General features: G+C 54.3%; 1 protein-coding gene across 4 annotated transcripts in view; it reads left to right on the top strand.

Annotated features, from left to right (window-relative positions):
- Positions 1-4,246: 4,246 nt before the first annotated feature.
- Positions 4,247-7,309, top strand: part of Sbno2 (strawberry notch homolog 2) — a 47,823-nt gene continuing 44,760 nt past the window's right edge. For 3 of the 4 annotated variants that reach the window (XM_078032414.1, XM_078032410.1, XM_078032387.1), the window contains exon 1: positions 4,247-4,389. The gene's annotated coding sequence lies outside the window, so the exon portion shown is untranslated. Of the gene's footprint in view, positions 4,390-5,894; positions 6,005-7,309 lie in introns of all 4 variants that reach the window. The other variant, XM_078032396.1, reaches the window with a different exon arrangement.

Raw genomic sequence — 7,309 nt, 5'->3', positions numbered from 1 at the left:
AAAAGGAGACAGAGAGAGAGAGAGACAGTTTCAAGATCACAACCCCAACTGCTGACGCCTGAGCATCCCCAAGTGGAGCTCCCCGGTCCCTCACTCCCTCCTGGCCCTCGTTTCCTCTGCTGCATCCTGTGCTTTCTGGTTTGATCACCCAGGACCCTTGGCCTGAATCATGCAGGTCACACGAGTCTGCTTCTATTTTCTCATTCTTGGGTGGTGCATGATGGTTGGTACCTAATGATGGAGACCGACCAGTATCTGGACAGGCACATGATACGACGACATGATGTGGTCCATTTTCCTCGCAGCCCTGCCCTCCATCCCGCCTCGTCCGTCCCTGTCTTCCACAGACCGCTCTTTGACTGTCACCAGGTCCCTACCCAACTTTTCTTTTCCTTTTCCCTCTCTAGCTTCCACCTAGGAAGGAAAGAAAACCTGTGGCCCTTGGTCTTTGGAGTTTGGCTCATTTTGCTTAATATAATGTTCTCTAGTTCCGCCCATTTTCCTGCCAATGACTCGAATTCATTTTCCTTTATGGATGATAAAACTCCATCGTGGGTCCACACCACGTTTCCTTCGTCCATTCATCCGTTGGTGGACTCCTGGGCTGGTTCCACAGTTTGGCTGTCGTGAGTTGTGCTGCTATACACGTGGGTGCGCGTGGGTCACTGTAGTGTGAGGACTAATTCTTCAGAGTAAACGCCAAGGAGAGGCACGGTTGGGCCATGGTGGCCCATGCCTGGTCTTTTGAGGAGCCTCCATGTTCATTTACACAGTGGTGGTACCAATTTACAGTCCCTCGAACAGAGTAAAAGTGTCCCAGCATGGCGGCCACGCCTGTAATCCCAGCAGCTCAGGAGGCTGAGGCAGGAGGATTTCAAGTTCAAAGGCAACCTCAGCATCAGCAAGGCGCTAGCTTGCTAAGCAACTCAGTGAGACCCTATCTCTAAATAAAATAAAAAACAGGGGCTGGGGATGTGGCTCAAGCGGTAGCGCGCTCGCCTGGCATGCGTGCGGCCAGGGTTCGATCCTCAGCACCACATACAAACAAAGGTGTTGTGTCCACCGAAAACTAAAAAATAAATATTAAAATTCTCTCTCTTAAAAAATGTTTTTCTCCACCCTTTAAAAAAATATAAAATAAAATAAAAAACAGGGCAGGGATGTGGCTCAGTGGTCGAGGGCCCCTGAGTTCAATCTCCAGCACCCCAAAAAAAAGTGTCCTTTTTTTTTTTTTTTTTTTTTTTTTTTTTTTTTTTTTTTTTTTTTTAAAGAGAGAGTGACAGAGGAGAGAGAGAGAGAGAGAGAGAGAGAGAGAGAGAATTTTCAATATTTATTTTCTTTTTAGTTCTCGGCAGACACAACATCTTTGTTGGTATGTGGTGCTGAGGATCGAACCCGGGCCGCACGCATGCCAGGCGAGCGCGCTACCGCTTGAGCCACATCCCCAGCCCAGCATTTACTATTATTTGTATCTTTTTTTTTTTAACTTTTTAAACTTTTTTTGGTAGTTGTGGATGGACAGCATGCCTTTATTTAATTTAATTTATTTATTTAAATATGGTGCTGAGGATCAAACCCAGTGCCTCCCACTGCAAGGCAAGCATTTTTACCACTGATGTACAGCCCCAGCCCTATTGTCCGTGTTCTGGATGACTGCCATTCTGATGTGACATGAGATCATGAATTCTGTGTTTTTTTTTTTTTTTGAACTGGGGATTGAACCCAGAGGTGCTTAACCACTGAGCCACACCCTCAATCCTTTTCATTTTTTGAGGAAGGCCTTACTAAATTGCTGAGGCTGGCCTTGGACTAGAGACCCTCCTGCCTCAGCCTCCAGAGCTGCTGGGATTACAGGTGTGAGCCATGGTGCCCCGCTCCGTGTACTTTTGCTTTGCATTTCCCTAATTGCTAACGATGTTGAACACTTTAAAAAAAATATTTGTTGGCCACTGTATTTCTTCTTTTGAGAAGAGTCTGTTTAACCAATTTGCCCACTTATCAATTGAGTTATTTGGTTTTCTGGTGTTAAGATTTTGTTTTTTATATATTCTGGATATTAATATTGTCAGAAGAGTAGCTGACAAAGATTTTCTCCCACTCTGTAGGTTGTCTCTTTACATTTTTAACTGTTTCCTTTGCTGTGCAAAAACTTTTTAATTTGATGCTGTCCTATTTATTAACTCTTGGCATTATCTTCTGAGGTTTGGTGTTCCTACTGAGAAAGTTGTTGGAAGCTAGGTGTGGTGGTGTATAGCTGTCTTCCCAGCAACTCAGGAGGCTGAGGCAGGAGGGTTCAAAGCCAGACTGAGCAATTTAGCAAGGTCCTGAGCAATTTAGCAAGACCCTGTCTCTAGATAAAAAATGATTTCTGGGCAGGGTGAGAGATAAGGGTCTAGTTTCATTCTTCTATACACAGATGACCAGTTTTCCCAGCACCATTTGTTAAAAAGGTTATCTTTTTGCCAATGGATGTTTTGGGCGCTGTTGTTCAGGATCAGATGACTGTAGATGTGTTTATCCATGAACCTGGGAGGTCTTTCCATATTCTTGTATCTTCTTCAATTTCTTTCTTCAAGGTTCTATTGTTTTCATTGTAGAAAACCTCCTTGGTTAGATTTATTCCTAGGTGTCCTTTTTTTTTGAGGCTATCATGAATGACATTGTTTTCCTGATTCCATTTTCAGCAGATTCATTGTTGGTTTTTAGGAAAGCTGTTGTTTTTTGTATGCTGATTTTGTTACCCGCTTCTTTGCTGAGTTTATTAGCTCCAGAAGTCTCAGTGTGGAGCTCTTTGGGTCTTCAAGTATAGGATCATATCATCTGCAAACCATGATATTTTTTTGACATATTTTTTAGGTGTAGTTGGACACAATGCCTTTATTTACTTATTTCTATGTGGTGCTGAGGATTGAACCCAGGGCCTCACACGTGCTAGGTGAGCGCTCTACGGCCGAGCTACAACCCCAGCCAAACCATGATAGTTTGACTTCTTCCCTTCCTATTTTTATCCTTTTACTTCCTTCTCTTGCCTACTTGGCCTGGCTAGACTCTCTAGTTCTATACTGGATAAGAGTGGAGAAAACGGACATCCTTGTCTTGTTCCAGAAAATGCTTCTGTTTTTTCCCCATCCACTAAGACTGGGACTGGGGATTAGGCACAGGGATGTTCTACCACTGAGCTACACCTCCAGCCATTTTTTAGAAAATATTTTATTTTCCAGTTACAGTTAGACACGACACCTTCATTTTATTTATTTATGTGGTGCTGAGGATAGAACCCAGGTCCTCACACGTGCTAGCGAGCCCTCTACGGAGGAGCCACAACCCTAGCCCTACCTCCAGCCATTTTTATTTTTTATGTTGAGACAGGGTCTTGTTGAGTCACCCTGGCCTTTAACTTGAATCCTCTTTCCTGGGCCTCCCCTAGTCACTGGGATCTCAGGCCAGACCAGGGCTTTGAACAGCTTTGACTCTGCCCGGATGGCTGTTCCTACTTTTGTCTATCTGCACTTCGGAACTTCAGCTTCAGGATCCTCTCCACGACGCAGCCATCCTTGAAGCCCCAGGCAGAGACTCCATCCTCTTTGCACTCGGTCAGGCATGTGGCAGTGCCTGGCACGGGCTCTCAGTCCCCCGACAGCGGCTCCCTCTGGGCCCCCAGCTTCTTGGCTCCCGCAACATCTCAGTGACTACCCAGCCCGCGACAGGGAACTCATCTCAGGGGCCTCTGGCTGGTGGTCCCTGAAGCCCAGCTGTGGGGGGCGCCTCCCACCGCATCTGCTGACTTGGCCTCGTCGCCCCAGTGGGTCGCGGGAACGCAGCCAGGACCACCTGTGCCACGACCCGACCGGTCCCCCACTCCTCCTTGCAGCGAAGCAAATGCTGACAGTCGTCTTCAGGCCCCTGGAAGCCTCAGTGCAGGGGGGCCAGAGGTTTATGGCCCTGACGAAAAGATGCTGCTCCCCTGAGGTGGCGCTGGGACTCAGGGACCCCGATCGCGTCCCCGGGTGGGCGCCTGGCACTGCACCTGGGGAGGGCGGCAGACGGCCAACAGAACTATGGGGCGAGGCAGTCAAGGTGGAGGGCAGAGCCGGCGGCCCGGGTGCGAGGGCCGTGCCGGGCGGAGCAGAGGCTGGAGCCCCCGCGCCCCGAGCTCTGGCACGGGCCGCTGGGCAGCGAACGGGGCGGCGAGATTCGCACCCAGGGCTCGAGGCCACACCCCTTCACAGGCCCCGCCCCGGGCCCGCCCATGTGCCCCGCCCCGCGGCGTGACCGGAAGTGCGCGGGTCCCAAAGATGGCGCCTGGAACCCGGAAGTGAGCGGCGACCACTCAGAGGCTCGGGGAAACTGAGGCGCCGCGGGCTCCGCCCGGCCGCACTCGGGTCTGAGGTGAGGCGTCCGGCCGCGATCCCCGCCCCGGCCCCGCCGCGACCCGCGCCCGGCCAAGCGCGCTCCGCCCCGCGCGGCCCCGCGCTCCCCGCGTCCCGGGCCGGGAGCCAGAGGGGCCGGGGTCCCCAGGGGCCGGGGGTGCGCGGCGGCGACCCCCGTCGGGCCCCGCCCTCCGCGCGTCCCGGCCCCGCCCTGCGCCGCGACCCTGGATCCCTCCTCTCCACCCCCTTCTTCCTGCGCGTGAAGTTTGACGCTGCGCCGCGCCGCGACCCGGTCCCCGACCCGGTCCCCGACCCGGTCCCCCGGGGGAACCCGGACCCTGCTCCCCGCCGCGAACTTTGACCCCGACCTTCTCTGCAACCCTTCCACCTCTTTCCCGCCCTGGTCGGTGCATCCCAAGCCCAGGCTCCGTGTTGACCACTGACCTTCCCTTTCCTGGTGACCCTTGTCACCGAGTCCTCCAGGTGGCCCTGAATCCGCTTTTCCCCAGCATCCTGACCCCTCTCTTCTTGTTTCTCTTAATTCTGGGTGCCTGGTGACCCCAAATTCTTGGTCAGGATGGGCTCTTTTCTCTACCAGCCCCATGACCCCAGGATTGTGCCCCCTCCTGCCCAGACCCAGCACAATCTTCCTGGGAGGGGGTCCTCAGCCCTCTAGTAGGGGCAGGCACACCTCTTCTTGGGTTTCCTTGGGTGGGCCCCCCTGTTTGGATGGGGGCTCACTGGTGTTAGCTGATCCCCAGGACAGCCTTACTGTGTCTACCTGTGTGTGGGGATGTGTCTCCCCCAGAAACTGGGGGACTCCAAGGACCAGGAAGGTGGTGGGCAGAGATGTGAGATGAGCCAAGGGAGTGTGTGGGTGGACGAGGCAGGGGAGGCCTGGCAGGTAGGTCCTGCCCGGGTGGAGCTCTCTTCCCTCCCCTCCAAGCTCTGGGAATGAGGCCACTGGGGCCTGGGGCCCAATCCAGACTGGCCTGGCTGCCCAGAGCCTTCAGAGATGGACAGAGGTCTCCCTAAGTGACGTGATGAACATTCTGGAAAGAAAAAGGGTCCGTAAACTGTGTGGCTGGGGCACCCCCAGCTCTGCTTCCTGGAGTGCCTGTGGGTCTTGCCTGCTCCAAGTGTTCCTCCTGCTCAGGGGTGTTGGGTGCTGTCAGTGCCCTGTGCCCTGAAGCCAGTGGGCCTTAGTGCTTGCTGGGAGATAGGGACAGGGAGGTTTTCCAGTATGGCAAGGGGGCGATCTTGGGCTGATCTGAGTTTAGAACCTAGTTGACCTGCTGTCAGGTGAGGTGTCAGACCCTGGAACCTGGCCTGCTGAGGGCCCTGCCTGTCACAGGTGTTGAGACTCCAGAGAGACTGAGGCAGGGCCTCAGTGAACATGTAGGTTCCCTTTAGGTTGAGGCAGCTGTGTGCACCCTGTTGGGGACTGGCTTCAGAGTACTAGGCCCTGGACCCCAGGAGGCTGGCAGCCCCGCCCCTACTTCCCCAGTGCCCTCTTTCTCACAGGCTTCCTGATTGTCCTCGCCCTGGGTTTTCCCAGGGGAGGCCCCAGAGGCCGGAGGAGTTGTCTTCCCTGGGTATCTGCAGAGACCTTTCAGAGAAAGCTGGAATGTGAGGTCTGTACCACTAGTGGGTGGGACGGCTGAGGCAGGGGCGTGTCATGGGGCCTTCGTTTGCAGGAGGGCTGGGCAGCCTGTGTCCCACCTGGGGATTCCAGTGGAAGTCTGCTCCCTCATGCCAACCTGGAACATCAGGGCCCCAGCAGGGAGAAGGGCTGTGGCAGAAGTGGGTGTTATCTCCAGGGCCTGGACTAGGGGCTGGGCTAGGTGGGGCCCCAGGTATGTAGGAGACAGGAGCATCCTGCAGGTTTTCCAGCCACTTGACTAGGGCCTGTCTCAGCTCTCCAGCCTGCTGGGGAAACGGAGAGGCAGAAGGTCTCTGCTGGCCATAGGCCACAATCCTGCCCCCTCCTTGTGGCCAGCTTGCCCTTGCCCAGAGTCGCAGCAGTGTTACAGACGCCCCTCCTGCAGGGCCCACAGGAAATGCTGACAGAGCTCCCAGATAAAGAGGCAACTGTGTTGACCAGCATGCCTGGTCCCCAGGCTCCCATCAAGGGGTGGGGCCAGCTTCTTCCTGTTTTCTGGGGGGCATAACGTGATCTGAAATTGTAAACACACTGGAAGGTGGTACGCTGAACTGTGGAGGTGCCCCTGGCACCAGCCAGCCCCAGGTCTGTGTACCTCTGTGGGGCACGTGTGTCTGAGTGCCTGTTCGCATGTGCACGTGCATTCTGTGAGGGATTGGGTCTGTGAGTGTGGGTTGCGTGTGTAAGTGTGTTGCTTGTGTGTGTATGATTCACATGGGCAGGCTTGGAGCAACACTAGGCACTCTTCCCACAGCTGAGGGCCGTGTGGTCAGATGGCATGTTGGAAGGGCGGGTGTGGTCTGAGGGTGAAGACACCAGACTCTGCCCCTGCCTGGCCCTGCGGGTAGACCTCCCTGGCCTGTCTCTGGGGACGCTTGCTCCCATCCCCAGGTCAGATCCCCCAGGTTACTCTCAATGGATACTGCCCCTCTGTGGGTCCCCCTTTCCTTCTCACCCTAGGAGGCATGGTCGCCTGTCCTGGGACTGCGATACAGGTGGGGACAGACCTGGGTTACAGCCAAGAGTCGATTTCAGTGCTCCTCATCTGCACACTCTGAGCTTTCTGGGCGCTCTGGGAAGGTCAGACCTGCTGTTTGTGCTCTGTAGCGTGATAAATCTCAAAAGCATGCTCAGTGAGATTCAGAAGCAAAGTCAGTCACAGCGGGAAGTGTCCAGAACAGGTGAATCCAGAGATGGGGAGGGGATCATGGGTGCAGGGGAGGGATGGGGTGACTGCTCTTGGGGACAAAGATTCTGGATGTTCTGGACCTAGATA

Source organism: Ictidomys tridecemlineatus, chromosome 2, assembly GCF_052094955.1.
Source record: "Ictidomys tridecemlineatus isolate mIctTri1 chromosome 2, mIctTri1.hap1, whole genome shotgun sequence".
Lineage (NCBI taxonomy): Eukaryota > Metazoa > Chordata > Mammalia > Rodentia > Sciuridae > Ictidomys > Ictidomys tridecemlineatus.
This window is presented reverse-complemented; position numbering and strand designations above follow the sequence as displayed.